This window comes from Lampris incognitus, chromosome 1 (assembly GCF_029633865.1).
Source record: "Lampris incognitus isolate fLamInc1 chromosome 1, fLamInc1.hap2, whole genome shotgun sequence".
Classification (NCBI taxonomy): Eukaryota; Metazoa; Chordata; class Actinopteri; order Lampriformes; family Lampridae; genus Lampris; species Lampris incognitus.
This window is the reverse complement of record NC_079211.1, coordinates 84,465,873-84,483,180: the sequence shown is the minus strand read 5'-3', so window position 1 is coordinate 84,483,180 and position 17,308 is coordinate 84,465,873.

Genomic DNA, 17,308 nt, shown 5'->3' with positions numbered 1-17,308 from the left:
TTTGGTGTCTAGAATCCAACCAGGTGCCTGTGCAGGGATGCTTGATGAATCGTTCTAGTTCAGTCTCAGGTCCCTGAAACGCCCAGCATCGTCCTGTTATGTTTGAAGCTTGTCGTTAGGGAACGCTGTGAGAAAGTCTATAAATAACCTGCAGTCTTATTCAAACTCAGTAACCACAGTGGAGATAGCACTGTCCACCCTACCAGACAACACTGTCCACCCTCCCAGACAACACTGTCCACCCTCCCAGACAACACTGTCCACCCTCCCAGACAACACTGTCCACCCTCCCAGACAGCACTGTCCACCCACCCAGACAGCACTGTCCACCCTCCCAGACAACACTGTCCACCCTCCCAGACAGCACTGTCCACCCTCCCGGACAACACTGTCCACCCTCCTAGACAGCACTGTCCACCCTCCCAGACAACACTGTCCACCCTCCCAGACAGCACTGTCCACACTCCCAGACAACACTGTCTACCCACCCAGACGGCACTGTCCACCCTCCCAGACAACACTGTCCACCCTCCCAGACAACACTGTCCACCCTCCCAGACAGCACTGTCCACCCTCCCAGACAACACTGTCCACCCTCCCAGACAGCACTGTCCACCCTCCCAGACAGCACTGTCCACCCTCCCAGACAGCACTGTCCACCCTCCCAGACAACACTGTCCACCCTCCAAGATAGCACTGTCCACCCTCCCAGACAACACTGTCTACCCACCCAGACAGCACTGTCTACCCTCCCAGACAACACTGTCTACCCTCCCAGACAGCACTGTCCACCCTCCGAGACAACAGTGTCCACCCTCCCAGACAGCACTGTCCACCCTCCCAGACAACACTGTCCACCCTCCCAGACAGCACTGTCCACCCTCCCAGACAACACTGTCCCCCCTCCCAGACAGCACTGTCCACCCTCCCAGACAACACTGTCCACCCTCCAAGACAGCACTGTCTACCCTCCCAGACAGCACTGTCCACCCTCCCAGACAGCACTGTCTACCCTCCCAGACAGCACTGTCTACTCTCCCAGACAGCACTGTCCACCCTCCCAGACAGCACTGTCCACCCTCCCAGACAACACTGTCCACCCTCCAAGATAGCACTGTCTACCCTCCCAGACAGCACTGTCTACCCTCCCAGACAACACTGTCCACACTCCCAGACAACACTGTCTACCCACCCAGACAACACTGTCCACCCTCCCAGGCAGCACTGTCCACCCTCCCAGACAACACTGTCTACCCACCCAGACAGCACTGTCTACCCTCCCAGACAACACTGTCCACCCTCCCAGACAGCACTGTCCACCCACCCAGACAGCACTGTCTACCCTCCCAGACAGCACTGTCCACCCTCCCAGACAGCACTGTCTACCCTCCCAGACAGCACTGTCTACCCTCCCACACCTCTTATTCTGAATAATTTAGAGAGAGGTGGAATTATCTATGCATTGGTTTTGTTCACTGCGTAATAATAAAACTATTTCCACCATCTCCGTCTCTCTCTTTGTCTGCCTGTTTACCTACCTGTCTGTCTGTGGGTCTGTCTGCCCGTCTTTCCTGGAGTTTTCTTACTTGCTGGTGTTTGTTGCAGTTTGCGTCGAGGGAAGAACAGGTGAGCAGGGTTTACTGCATTTAGTCAGGTCAGCTGTCAATCAAAAAATACTCTAAACCGGGGTGTCTGTGTAGTGTGGCAGTCTATTCCGTTGCCTACCAACACAGGGATTGCTGGTTCGAATCCCCGTGTTACCTCCGATTTGGTCGGGCGTGCCTACAGACACAATTGGCTGTGTCTGCGGGTGGGAAGCCGGATGTGGGTATGTGTCCTGGTCGCTGCACTAGCACCTCCTGTGGTCGGTCGGGAGGGGGAACTGGGGGGAATAGTGTGATCCTCCCACGCGCTACGTCCCCCTGGTGAAACTCCTCACTGTCAGGTGAAAAGAAGCGGCTGGTGACACCACATGTATGGGAGGAGGCATGTGGTAGTCTGCAGCCTTCCCCGGATGGGCAGAGGGGGTGGAGCAGAGACCGGGACGGCTCGGAAGAGTGGGGTAACTGGCTGGATACAATGGGAGGGGGGGTCCAAAACACACAAAAAAAAACAACCCTAAACCACTTTTTAACGTGTTTAATGTTTGTTTTGTTTTTTTTAAAAATGATTTGTTTATAAGATTTTCAACACATACAACAAACAACATAACAGCATAACATAAAACACATGAACATCATCTTAAAAGAAAGCCACAAAAAACTTTCAAGACAGAACAAGACGGTTTGGTGACAGTAACACGCTGTACATACTGTGGGCTTTATATATGGGGAAAACGGGACTCAACCAGGAAGCGCAAGATGTTGGTACAGTGCGGGGGGGGGGTACCTAGTCAGTGGGGACAGAATCTAGTTGGAGGGACCTGACATGTCCCAGGAAGGATTATTGCCAGATTTGATAAAATGGTCCATTAGAGCCATGAAGGGGGTGTTTAATCTTCTCCAACTTCACAATGGAGAGGGCATCCTTTATCCAATGGATGGGTGGGGGGGCACTCTTCCAGTGCGTCAGAATAACATGCCTCGCTAATAAGGGCAACTAAGGGAGAGAGGGGTGGATGTAAGTAGACATGATAGCGGAAAGGGAATCAAAAACCAACTTCCAAAACAAGGACAGTGTGGGACAAGCCCTGAACATGTGGATGAGATTAGCTGGTCCTGAGTGACATTTATCACAGTTTGGATCAGTTCCAGGGTAGATGCGGGCTAGTTTGCTTTTAGACCAGTGCACTCTATGAACCACCTTACACTGTAAACCCCCATGACAGGCACAATTAGACAATGTGTGGACCCGCCTCAAAACTGACCGCCAGACCTCAGGCTCTATTTCAATATAGAGATCCTCAGACCAAGTCCTGCGTAAATGATCAGAGGACGAGGGTTGGCATGTGAGGAGAGTGTTGTACAGCTTTGAAGTGTAGCACCTTTGAGGTAAGGACTAATATGGTGAATGGAATGGACACAGAATGGTGTCGACCAAGGTGGAAGGAGGGATAGCAGGGAAGCCAAGGAAGCAAGTGCGAATAATTTCAGGCCCGAAGACGTCAACGAGAAAGTGGAAGAAACACTCTGATGGGCGAGAACCTTCTATCAACTCAGGTAGACCTACAATCCGGATGTTTTGGCATCTACTGCGTCCCTCCAGGTCTGCTAATTTAGCTTTGCATTGACCAATACTTCTTAAGAAGTAGGCCAAATCAGTCGAGTGAAGCCCGGAGGCAGGAGAACCCCCACAGTCCTCAGGGTATCAGCACCCCAGACGAAGCTCAACGTTGCATAGACCCTCCAGTGGACTCCGGTCTGGAGCCCGGCCAGCCACAGCCAGCAGCAGAGAAGAAGATGGAAGGAAGAAAACCTCAAATCCTGTGGCCCAAGTCCAGCCAGAAGATTGAGTGGGAGACCATCAACTCTGACCTTGTCCTCTTACTAGAAGGTCAAAAGGGAACAGTTGAAAGAAAACTGGAGAACATGGGAGCCATCATTTACAGCTATGGCGTAGAGAGATTTGGAGTGAAGGAGAAGATACCCAGTAGGCAGAAAGACCCTTCGACCCAGCCCAAATCCAGGAGACAGCGGGAAATTGACAGGTTGGTGAAGGAGAGAAGACAACTGAGGAAGCAGTGGAGGAAGGCCGCAGAGGGAGAGCGGGTTGGGCTTGACGCACTGCAGGCTGAAATAAAGCAGCATTTGACAAAGCTGCGAAGAGCAGAACACCTCAGACGACAGCATAAGAGGAAAGAACGGGCTAGGACTCGTTTCTACAGCAACCCTTACAGCTTTGTCAAGAGCCTTTTTGACAGCAAGAAAAATGGGAGCCTTAGAGTCCCCATACGAGATCTGGAAGAGCACCTAAAGAAGACCTACTCTGATGTCCGGAGACATGAGCCAGTCACCATCCCGGATGACATGCCACCAATTCACCCACCTGACCACCATATGGACACAAGACCCCCCACATGGAGCGAGGTGGAGAGGACGGTAAAGCAGGCAAGATCGATGTCAGCTCCTGGGCCCAATGGTATTCAGTATAGACTCTATAAGAACACTCCTGGAGTCCTGAAATACCTCTGGAAGCTGATGAAAGTGGCATGGCAGAAAAGAGTCATACCCAGGGCATGGCGAAGAGCAGGAGGCATTCTGATCCCCAAGGAAAAGAACTCTTCCTGCATCAGCCAGTTTCGCCAGATCAGCCTTCTTAATGTAGAGGGAAAGATATTTTTTAGTGTGATTGCCCAAAGGCTCTCCACATTCCTGCAAAGAAACAACTTTGTTGATACATCAGTGCAGAAAGCCGGGATCCATGGCTTCTCAGGATGTCTGGAGCATGCTAATATCATCTGGCACCAGATACAAGCTGCCAAGAAAGAACGGAGAGACCTGCACGTGGTTTTCTTAGACCTTGCCAACGCTTTTGGATCAGTTCTTCACAAGATCCTGTGGACGGCGTTTGATTTTTTCCATGTCCCCAAAAATATCACAGAGTTGGTCAAGACCTATTTTCAGGATCTCCAGTTCTGTGTCACAACACAGAACACCACCACCACTTGGCAACATCTGGAAATGGGCATTATGGCGGGCTGCACTATTTCCCCCCTGGCATTCATCATGGCAATGGAGCTCGTCATCCGTGCATCTCGATGGGTGGTGGGAGGCGAAAGGTCCAGGAATGGCCTGCGTCTTCCACCAATCCGGGCGTACATGGATGACTTGACCACCATAGCAACAACAAAACCATGCACCAGGCGCCTGCTGCAGAAACTCCAGGAGAACATCAAGTGGGCACGAATGGAGTTTAAACCAAGCAAATCTCGCAGCATCTCCATTGTCAAAGGCCAACTAGCAGATGAACGGTTCTGCATTAGTGATCAACCAATCCCCACGGTCCGGGAGAAGCCCATCAAGAGCCTCGGACGGTGGTACAATGCAGACCTCAAAGACACCCAGCAACTGGAGCAACTTCGCCAGGATACAATCAGTGGCCTCAGGCAAATCAACAACACTGCACTGCCCGGGAAGTTGAAGCTTTGGTGCTTTCAGTTTGGGCTGCTACCCCGACTCATGTGGCCAATAACCATGTACGAAGTCTCACTATCTCATGCCAATCGCTTGGAGAGGCTAGTGAACTCGCAGGTGAGGAAGTGGCTTGGACTGCCAAGGTGCCTCAGCAGTGTTGGACTCTACGGCAATGGAGCCCTCGCACTGCCAATTTCCAGCCTGGTTGAGGAATTCAAATGTGCCAAAGTGAGGCTGGACATGTCCCTCACAGAATCCCGAGACCCAATAGTGAGAGGAGTTGCTCCAACCCTAGCAACAGGGAAGAAATGGACCCCGGCTGCAGCTGTACTGGAGGCGAAATCTGCCCTCCGCCACCGAGACGTAGTAGGCCATGTTCAACAAGGCAGAGGCGGCTTTGGCCTGGGAATAAAAACACCTACCTGGCAAAAGGCGACTACTACCGAACGGCGAACTATGGTGGTTGAGGAAGTTCGCCGACAGGAAGAAGCAGCCAGATGTGCTAAAGCCGTAGCACAAGCCAAACAGGGTCGCTGGACGAGGTGGGAGGGTGTTGAAAAGAGGAAACTCACATGGAGTGAGCTCTGGAGCATGGAATCAAACAGGCTGAGTTTCATCATCAAGGCCACATATGATGTCCTGCCCTCTCCCATAAATCTAAATCTCTGGTTTGGAGAGAATCCAGCTTGCTCCCTGTGTACAGTCCCAGCAACCCTCAAGCATATCTTGGTTGGCTGCAAGACCAGCCTTACCCAAGGCAGATACACCTGATGACACAATCAGGTGCTCAGGTGTTTGGCAGCTGAACTCGATTGCAAGAGGGTTTCCATCAATGCCCAACCCTTCAACAACCAGGAAGGGCCCCGGCAGTTTCCAGCTTTCATTCGAGAGGGGGATAAACTGAAGGCCAACCCTTCACTTCCCAACTTAGGCTCACTAAACTCAGCCAGGGATTGGGAAATGCGAGTGGACTTAGGCCAGAAGCTCATCTTCCCGACAGAGATCGCAACAACCACCTTGCGACCAGACCTCGTCCTCTGGTCCAATTCTAACCAGCTCGCTTACATCATTGAGCTCACAGTCCCCTGGGAGGATGCAGTCGATGAAGCGTACGAGCGTAAGAAGCTGCGGTACGCCAACCTAGCAGCCGAAGCAGAGGACAGAGGCTGGAAGGTGAAGGTGCACCCTGTGGAGGTGGGTTGTAGGGGCTTTGTTGCCAGCTCCACAGCAAAACTCCTGAGGGAACTAGGAGTCAGGGGGCAGGCCCACAGGAGAGTGATCAAAGAGCTAGCCAACACTGCTGAGAGGACTAGCCACTGGATCTGGCTCAAAAGGAGAGACGCCGTCTGGGCTGCCAGGGTGAACAGCTAACCACAGGTCACACACCCAGGACCGATCAACCTGTGGTGGGCCTGCCTCAGCGGAGGGTGTCTTGTGATAAAAGGCCGAAACACCCTGTGATGCTGAGGTACACAACTGATGATGTGTCCTGGTGGTGGCAATGTCACCTTGGCAGACATCTCCAGTTTGATCTCCACTGAATCTGTTGCAGTGCAAACACTAGGGATTTTAACAACCAGTCCTTTTTTGAATCCTGAGTGATTCGTTCTCTCCCTGCAAAGCGGAGCATACGTTTTCAAGTTGTTGGGGTCGTTGGTCGACCTCATTAGCATTATCTTCCAGAGAGCCGCTAAGCTGCCATGGTCTACAACAACGGAATGCAAGCCGTCCACTTTGGATGCCAGAGACTCCATAGATGATTTGAAATCAGCCGCGGTAGCCGCTCTGTGTTCTTCCAGTTGCAAGCTAATCTCAGCCATAGCCATGCTAGCAGCCATGCTAGCACATGAGGATTCCTTGTCTTTTTCTGACTGTTTCCCCTTACGTGGACATGGTTGTGTAGTCCTTATCATTAGTACCGACTCATAAACCTGTTGCACACCGTTTATATTGAAAACGACGAGGTTTAAAAAGTAAATACAAATGTGATAGCAGGAGCAAACTGTACACGTCTACTCAGCACGCCTCATACCGGAAGTCCGCCTTTAATGTTTTTTAATGTTCAGCTTATACTGGTTCATAAGTAGAACAAAGAAGACATCCAAAAGTTTATAACTGTTTTTTTCTGACCCAGTTCTGGTTTTGCCATGGCTGTCTGAACAGACTGAACCAGTTTCACTCTTGTTTCGCCCTGTATACAGAGGCAGCATAGGAGATCTGGACTGGACAGGGTTTAAAGCAGTCTTTCAGCTAGGCGTCGGGGCTAACCCTGATACATTCCCATGTCGAGGGGCCGGGCCGGTTGAGAGGCTGGGCTGGTTTGGGAGCGATCCAGATCCGGTCCAGAAATAGAGTGAGTTTGTATCTGGTTCTCTGTGCCTCGGCCAGACCCAAAAACAACTCCTCAAACTCCTGTTAAGAACCAGTCCTTTACTGCTGCTGCAACTCTTCTTCTGGTATATTCTCTTAAAATCCACACCTGCATTTCGTTTTTTTTTACCTGTTGTCTTTTATTTATCGTTTTGTTTTCTTTACAGAATTGTATTTCTATCTATTTCTGTTTTTCTTATTTCTATTTTCTTGTTATCTTGTATGTTGTTAGTTTTTAGTTTTTCTTTACTAGAGCGTGAGTGTCTGTAATACGACCCAATTTCCCCTCAGGGATAAATAAAGTATTCTGATTCTGATTCTGATCGTGGAAACAAAATTAGCATAAAGATTAAGTGCAGGATTATTTCACAGTGAAGGATCCATATCAATCAATACTACTACTACTACTTTCGGCTGCTCCCGTTAGGGGGCGCCACAGCGGATCATCCATTTCCATCTCTTCCTGTCCTCTGCATCTTCCTCTGTCACACCAGCCACCTGCATGTCCTCCCTCACCACATCCATAAACCCCCTCTTTGGCCTTCCTCTTCTCCTCTTCCCTGGCAGCTCCATATTCAGCATCCTTCTCCCAGTATACCCAGCATCTCTCCTCCACACATGTCCACACCATCCCCATCTTGCCTCTCTTGCTTTGTCTCCAAACCGTCCAACCTGAGCTGTCCCTATAATATAATCGTTCCTAATCCTGTCCTTCTTCATCACTCCCAGTGAAAATCTTAGCATCTTCAATTCTGCACTGCACTGTTTGGATGTCTTCCTGGCTTTGACAAATACCCAGCTACGATAAACTTACAACGTCCCCACCGACACAGTGACTGGGGAAGAGAAGAAATCCCACATTAAACAGGCCCTGGTTAAGTGTGGTTATCATAACTGGGCATTTGTCAAAGCCAGGAAGACGCCCAAACATTGCACCTGCTGATCGAAGAGAGAAGGACAACAGCTCCCTATACAAAAACCAGTGGTGATTCTGTGTGTGGCGGGAGTGTTGGATAAATTTATTCATTTAACTTCAGCTGCTTCTCTGGGGTAGGGTCGCGGTGGCAGCAAGCTAAGTAGGGCACTCCAGATGTCCCTCTCCCCAGCAACGCCTTCCAGCTCCTTCTGGGGGATTCCAGGCCAGATTAGAAATGTGGTCCCTCCAGTGAGTTCTGGGTCTCCCCCAGGGTCTCCTCCCAGTTGGCCGTGCCTGGAAAACCTCCAAAGGAAGGCGCCCAGGAGGCATCCTGATCAGATGCCCGAACCACCTCAACTGGCTCCTTTCAACGCAAAGGAAAAGTTGAGACGCATATATTCCAAACACCGTGTCTCAGTTGCTTTCAAACCCCAAAACACGCTGCGCCAGAAGGTGGTCCACCCCAAGGATCGGGTCCTTTGACACAAACAGAGCAATATAGTGTAGCTGTTAAGTGCCAGGAGGACTGCCGTGACTTGTACACTGGAGAACCTAAACAGACGCTGGCCAAGAGGAAGACACAACACAGGAGAGCTAACACTTCAGATCAGGACTCCACAGTCCACACCATCTACAGTCCAGGACTCCACAGTCTACACCATCTACAGGCCAGTGGCCACTCTGCTTACCAACAGCTTACCAACAGGAAATAAATGTTTGTTTCAGAGCAAATAATTTAGTGAAACACGGGCATATTGTAGAAACTGATGCTCTGCATAAGTAACGACTTTGTAGCTTGGGGCCCCCGCATCAATACAGACTAGCTTGGGCCCTGCATCGTGACACAGGGTTGGAACAAACGCTCCTTGTAGGGTATGACTGGGGATCCCTACTATACGCGAACACAATACCCCTGACCTTTTGGGACCCCTCGTGGTCCGGGGCCCCGGGGCACTCACCCAACATGCCAGGTCCATAATCCAGCCTTATACACATGGCGATTGAAACTCTAGTTAATAGTCACCGCAATTTGCATATGAAACTGGTCGTTGGTTTGGGTCATTATACCACTGTATTGTTTATAAGGGTGGGATACCTGCAGTCCGTTTAGATTGAAGAGGTCACTTAGATGATGATGAAACGTATCTGTCAATAAACGTTGTGTCCAGATGAACAGATTAAACCTTCTTTTTCTTACCTGGATTATTGAGCATGCATCAAGCCATTTTGTTCCTACCAGTGGTAGAAGGGAGCCAGAGCCTGATTGATCTCCATAGTCGTATCATAGCTTTTCTCCTTCAAACTGTGCAGTGACTATTATATCATAGACAACAGCTTTGGAGTGAAACAGCATCTGTGTTCCGTCATAGGATTATGAGCCTGAATTATGACAAGCACATGTTCCTTCTGGAACTAGCTGGTATGGCGTTCACAACAACACCTTTCTATCAGGCTGTCCTCTGAGTTTGGGGAACAGTCTTAAACACCAAGAGAGACTGCTCCCAGATTTAGGCATTGTAGGGGAGGAACTCCTGTTCTATAACCCACTGATACACTACAGGATGCTCAGCCCCGTCAGTGTATGGAGAACCCTCACAAAAGATGGACTTAGTAAAATAATGTGTCTCAGATTAGGAGGACAGTGAAGAACGACTGCCAGTTTGAGCCAAGAGACTGGTTTTAAATCTCTTTGTCAAATGGAGAGGTTGTTAGGGGAAAATGATCAGTGCACATCCTGTTTTTTGTTTTTTTTTTGTTTTTTTTCCAGAAAGGTACTAGGGGCAGAGTCTGGGGAGGATCATGTGGCTTGGGTTTCCATCTTTATCCATCCGTGCTGCAGCGGAGAAGCAGGAGGAAGCAAACAGGGCCTTTTGTCTTTCTGTCTACTGCAGCGTTTCCCAACCCAGTCCTCAAGGAACTCCTATCCTGCAGATGTTCATTTTAACCCTGCATAGGTAGCCCTGCTTGTACTTGCTCAACCAATCATCTCACAGCACTTAATTATGCAAGGTTCAACATCTGACATAATTCATTGCTGATTGGTTGAATAACTACAAACAGGTACCTATTCAGGGTTGCAAAGAAAATCTGCAGGATAGGGGTTCCTTGAGGACTGGGTTGGGAAACACTGGTCTACAGGACTTCTCAAGAACATCAGGCAGGCCTTGTATGCAGTCACTATGCAGTAAAGGTTCTCAACAGAACATCACTAGCCAGTGTACAGGAATCGAGATGATTGAGTGTGTTAACACCTGGTTCATCTCCCTGAGGCAGTTGGAAGTGCCTGTGTCCCTGTAAAAAACCCCATAGAGAAACGTGCTGTGGCTCTACAGTGGAAGGTGGTACATGGGGCTGTGGCTACAAACAGATATGTGGCACATAAAGGTCCTAGAGCAGAGTCACTGTTTTTTCTTTAATAATGAAGAAACTCTACAGCACTTGTGGCTCAGATGTCCCAGATGAGTAGTACTACTTTCGGCTGCTCCCGTTAGGGGTCGCCACAGCAGATCATCCGTTTCCATCTCTTCCCGTCTTCTGCATCTTGCTCTGTCACACCAGCCACCTGCATGTCCTCCCTCACCACATCCATAAACCTCCTCTCTAGCCTTCCTCTTCTCCTCTTCCCTGGCAGCTCCATATGCAGCATCCTTCTTCCAATATACCCAGCATCTCTCCTCCACACATGTCCAAACCACCTCAATCTTGCCTCTCTTGCTTTGTCTCCAGACCGTCCAACCTGAGCTGTCCCTCTAATATACTCGTTCCTAATCCTGTCCTTCTTCGTGTAACGGAGGCGGATAGGGCATAGAAGGAGGCAACTCTCAGCGACAGTTTTTCACCATTTATTGGCTCTGCAGAAGACAACCACAGCACATTTGTGGTATGTCTTCTGCACCTCTGCTCCTCATCAATGCAACACGCGCTGTCTGATTTCATTCGCACATTATCACAACAAAATTTTAACTCGTTCCTCTTCAAAACCCAAGCTGAACGATGAAAAATACACAAAAGGAAACAAAGCCTCCCGGTGGGCCAAGGAAAAGGTGCATGAGGGTTGGGTTACCAAACAGAGACAACGGAAATTATAACATTTAACAAGGAAAACACGCACCTGTAGATGACAACACAACACGTTTTCGGTCTCTCTTCTGCACCTCCTCTCAGACACCTCCAAGGGAACAGCTGACGCCACGTTTGGTCGCATTACACACAGCGCCTGCCGTCATGACATGGATGCGGCAACACCTGTTAACTACACATCTACAACCTTCGACAAAAATATTATTTAGCTATCACAACCTCATACAACCGCTGATTAATGTTGTCACATTAGCAGCAAAACAATATGCATTATAGGTTACAACAATAGCGGCTCATTTTTCAGAGAAAACCATGAAAGTGCACGACGGTATTTTTCACACCCCTCACCTCATCAACGCAACACGCGCTGTGAGGAGAAGGCAGAAGCTACGGAAGCAAAGGAGGTACAGGAGGAGTGACGTAAACTTCATGGCTCTCGTTAGCCACAGCTATTATCTGCACTTGTGCTAACTCGTAGGAGCGGCTTATATCGCTTGCCTTACCCAGCGACACTCTACACTGTCTGCAGTCACGGTCCTGAACCAGCAGGTTGAGCTCCGTTACAAAGAGCTCCGGTGACTCACCACTCCCCAGCAGCATACTCTGCGCTCCCTGACCACCTCTTCACTGTCTGCAGTCACAGTCCCGAACCAGCAGGTTGAGCTCCGTTACAAAGAGCTCCGGTGACTCACCACTCCCCTGCGGCATACTCTGCGCTCCCTGACCACCTCTTCACTGTCTGCAGTCACAGTCCTGAACCAGCAGGTTGAGCTCCGCTACAAAGAGCTCCGGTGACTCACCACTCCCCAGCAGCATACTCTGCGCTCCCTGACCACCTCTTCACTGTCTGCAGTCACAGTCCTGAACCAGCAGGTTGAGCTCCGTTACAAAGAGCTCTGGTGACTCACCACTCCCCTGCGGCATACTCTACGCTCCCTGACCACCTCTTCACTGTCTGCAGTCACAGTCCTGAACCAGCAGGTTGAGCTCCGTTACAAAGAGCTCCGGTGACTCACCACTCCCCTGCGGCATACTCTGCGCTCCCTGACCACCTCTTCACTGTCTGCAGTCACAGTCCCGAACCAGCAGGTTGAGCTCCTTTACAAAGTGCTCCGGTGACTCATTACTCCCCTGCGGCATACTCTGCTCTCCCTGACCACCTCTTCACTGTCTGCAGTCACAGTCCCGAACCAGCAGGTTGAGCTCCGTTACAAAGACCTCTGGTGACTCACCACTCCTCTGCGGCATACTCTGCGCTCCCTGACCACCTCTTCACTGTCTGCAGTCACAGTCCTGAACCAGCAGGTTGAGCTCCGCTACAAAGAGCTCTGGTGACTCACCACTCCCCTGCGGCATACTCTGCTCTCCCTGACCACCTCTTCACTGTCTGCAGTCACAGTCCCGAACCAGCAGGTTGAGCTCCGTTACAAAGAGCTCCGGTGACTCACCACTCCCCTGCGGCATACTCTGCGCTCCCTGACCACCTCTTCACTGTCTGCAGTCACAGTCTCGAACCAGCAGGTTGAGCTCCGTTACAAAGAGCTCTGGTGACTCACCACTCCTCTGCGGCACACTCTGCGCTCCCGGACCACCTCTTCACTGTCTGCAGTCACAGTCTCGAACCAGCAGGTTGAGCTCCGTTACAAAGAGCTCTGGTGACTCACCACTCCCCTGCAGCATACTCTGCGCTCCCTGACCACCTCTTCACTGTCTGCAGTCACAGTCCTGAACCAGCAGGTTGAGCTCCGTTACAAAGAGCTCCGGTGACTCACCACTCCCCTGCGGCATACTCTGCGCTCCCTGACCACCTCTTCACTGTCTGCAGTCACAGTCCTGAACCAGCAGGTTGAGCTCCGCTACAAAGAGCTCCGGTGACTCACCACTCCCCAGCAGCATACTCTGCGCTCCCTGACCACCTCTTCACTGTCTGCAGTCACAGTCCTGAACCAGCAGGTTGAGCTCCGTTACAAAGAGCTCTGGTGACTCACCACTCCCCTGCGGCATACTCTGCGCTCCCTGACCAACTCTTCACTGTCTGCAGTCACAGTCCTGAACCAGCAGGTTGAGCTCCGTTACAAAGAGCTCCGGTGACTCACCACTCCCCTGCGGCATACTCTACGCTCCCTGACCACCTCTTCACTGTCTGCAGTCACAGTCCCGAACCAGCAGGCTGAGCTCCTTTACAAAGTGCTCCGGTGACTCATTACTCCCCTGCGGCATACTCTGCTCTCCCTGACCACCTCTTCACTGTCTGCAGTCACAGTCCCGAACCAGCAGGTTGAGCTCCGTTACAAAGAGCTCTGGTGACTCACCACTCCTCTGCGGCATACTCTGCGCTCCCTGACCACCTCTTCACTGTCTGCAGTCACAGTCTCGAACCAGCAGGTTGAGCTCCGTTAAAAAGAGCTCTGGTGACTCACCACTCCTCTGCGGCATACTCTGCGCTCCCTGACCACCTATTCACTGTCTGCAGTCACAGTCCTGAACCAGCAGGTTGAGCTCCGTTACAAAGAGCTCCGGTGACTCACCACTCCCCTGCAGCATACTCTGCGCTCCCTGACCACCTCTTCACTGTCTGCAGTCACAGTCCTGAACCAGCAGGTTGAGCTCCTTTACAAAGAGTTCTGGTGACTCACCACTCCCCTGCGGCACACTCTGCGCTCCCTGACCACCTCTTCACTGTCTGCAGTCACAGTCCTGAACCAGCAGGTTGAGCTCCGTTACAAAGAGCTCTGGTGACTCACCACTCCCCTGCGGCATACTCTGCGCTCCCTGACCAACTCTTCACTGTCTGCAGTCACAGTCCTGAACCAGCAGGTTGAGCTCCGTTACAAAGAGCTCCGGTGACTCACCACTCCCCTGCGGCATACTCTACGCTCCCTGACCACCTCTTCACTGTCTGCAGTCACAGTCCCGAACCAGCAGGCTGAGCTCCTTTACAAAGTGCTCCGGTGACTCATTACTCCCCTGCGGCATACTCTGCTCTCCCTGACCACCTCTTCACTGTCTGCAGTCACAGTCCCGAACCAGCAGGTTGAGCTCCGTTACAAAGAGCTCTGGTGACTCACCACTCCTCTGCGGCATACTCTGCGCTCCCTGACCACCTCTTCACTGTCTGCAGTCACAGTCTCGAACCAGCAGGTTGAGCTCCGTTACAAAGTGCTCCGGTGACTCATTACTCCCCTGCGGCATACTCTGCGCTCCCTGACCACCTATTCACTGTCTGCAGTCACAGTCCTGAACCAGCAGGTTGAGCTCCGTTACAAAGAGCTCCGGTGACTCACCACTCCCCTGCAGCATAGTGTTGCGGGACAGCTCCCTGACGGATAGTGACAGACAGACAGTCTGACTAAAGTAACGCGAGACCCTGTTAGCCAATGAGAAGAGACTTAGGAACGCGTGCGTGCTGCCTATTTTTATCCATTGCACAGCACAGCGTGGGTTAGTTGTTATAGTGGTTTACAGACTGTCACACAGTGTTAGCTTAGCATAACGTGTTAGCGATCAGACGTAACATTCCTGACTCCTACACCTCGACTGAGCTGACGCTAGACAGTGACTAACCAGCGACGACCATAATAGAACCAGTAAGAGTGATTACCAGCCCCCAGAGAGAGATCAGAGTGTGCAGCCAGTGACAGTGCGAGTGTCTGCAGAGTGAGACCATCCCAGCCAGGCTAGCCAGCGTCCGTCATCGTCTGCAGACTGCAGGAGCAGTGCAAGGTGGGTTGCTAAACCCGTAGCCTAGCCCGGCTAATTAACGCCAGAGACTGTGTTGTCGCACCATAATTCCCAGCCTCCAACTACTTAATATAAGAACATCTAAACCCAGTCCCGCGACAAGTGGTGTCAGAAGTGGGATATTGGATTGCATTCTGTCTCCATACAGAATAGCGGTGCTATTGCTATTTACGTTAGCGTCCTTGCTAACTAGCAACCGGCTAATTACGTGCAGTAGCACTTTATCAAGGCCATCGTTGCATGTGATCTAGATGATGTTGGAACCTACTGAGGAGATCGAGCACGTGGAGCACGGTGCTGTAGGGGGGGGAGAGGATAGCGCTGTGGAAAGCGAAATGGAAAAGCAGATGTGTCGTCTAGCCCAAATGTTTGAGCGGTCCCTCCTTAACCAAGAAAAGCAGGAACAATCAATGGAGGAGGTGAAGTGCATGCTTAAAGGGGTACTTGTCGGGCGAGTTGTGCCACATCCCCAACCTCCCGCTGTGCAGCAATTGAGCACGGGACTCCACCCGCTCCCTAGTTCCCCGCAGCCATTCAATGGCTATCAGGAGGGCTTTGATAGTGGCCATGGAGCCAGTCATAGCATTACAACATTGGAGGTGCAGGACATGGAGTTAACTACTCCACTGGTCCCCCGTCCAGACGGACCGGATGTGAGACCCCGTGAATATGCTTTGCCCCCGGGAATGGAGAATGTCGGCCCAGTAGCGGATGGCCGCAACAGAAGTCACCATCCCAAACCCCTTGTCACCAGTACTCCAGCGGAGCGGGGTGGTAGGAGCGCCAGAGCCCGGAACGCATTTCCGGAAGGGAGTCACCATTTCCTGAGCACGCCCAGCCGGGGTGACGCGGCGCCGCCTACTGGTGGTACCGGAGGGCCGCCATCCGTCATAACAAATAGTCCAGTGGTAGGGAACGGTCGGGACCGGAGTAGTAGCTACAGGAGAGAAGTAGGACACGAAAGTGAAGTGAAGCTGCTAGCTACCTACGATGGGAAGGGCGACTGGGACTCCTTTATTGGCCCGTTTGAGAGGATGGCCCGGAAGCGGAATTGGAGCAAGGAAGTCTGCCTGGACATGCTCTACCTGCGACTGCGAGAAGGCGCTATGTCATTCGTTATGGCGCAACCGACTCCTATCCGCGAGGACTACGACAAGCTGGTGGAGCAGCTACGGCGCCGTTTCGGACGAGAAATACCCGAAAGTGCTGCCCGCCGTAAACTGAGCGAGGTTCGGCAGGGGAAGGAGACTAGCCTGTCTGAATTTGGAGAGGAAGTACGGAAGCTGGTTACGCTAGCCTATCCAGGGGTCGACGTCGGACTGCAGGAGGAGTTCGCGGCCGAGGCGTTCCTGCGAGGCCTGCGCAACCAAAACATCGCCTACGAAGTCCTGGGCTCCGAACCTAAGACCCTGGCAGACGCCCTCAAGAAGGTAGAAGCCCGAGAATACGACTATCGAGCAACGCTTGGAAGGGAGAGCGAAGCTAAGGGGCGGATTCGCCGAGTGTCATGGGATGATGAGCGTAAAGGGGGAGCGCCAAACCCGACATCGACGGCCACCGGCGCGACGCAGTCCGACCTAAATGCTGACATCAAGGAGTTGAAAGCCGAGGTAGCGGCGCTGTTGCAGGAAATGCGGCGTTCCTGGAAACCGTCCCCCCCGCAGCTGACATCCGACACAGCCGAACAGAAGAAGGAGGAACGGGGCAGAACTCTAGAGCGGCCGGCGAGCAGCACTAATGGGCAGCGGCGTTACCAATCACCGAGTCCGGGCGCCACCCCTAGAGGCTCCTGTTACCAGTGTGGAGGCCAGGGCCACTTCAAACGAGACTGCACCTCCCGCTCACCGAGCCCTCACGTCAAGGAAAAGGCCGATAGCCAGCCAGCACCCCGCATAAACCGAGCAGCAGGAGATGGTCCTAGTCTGGTAGTGCCCATCACGGTCAACAAACTGGAACTCAAGTGCGTTGTGGACACCGGCGCGGAGGCGACCGTCATGTCTGAAGACACCTTCCGTCAGCTGGAGCTAGCTGGTCAGCCAAGTGTGGGGACTGCCGTCCTGAGGAACGCGGAGGAGGGGAAAGAAATGACCGAGACTCCGAAGTATAGAGTCACCATCCGCTTGGGCCG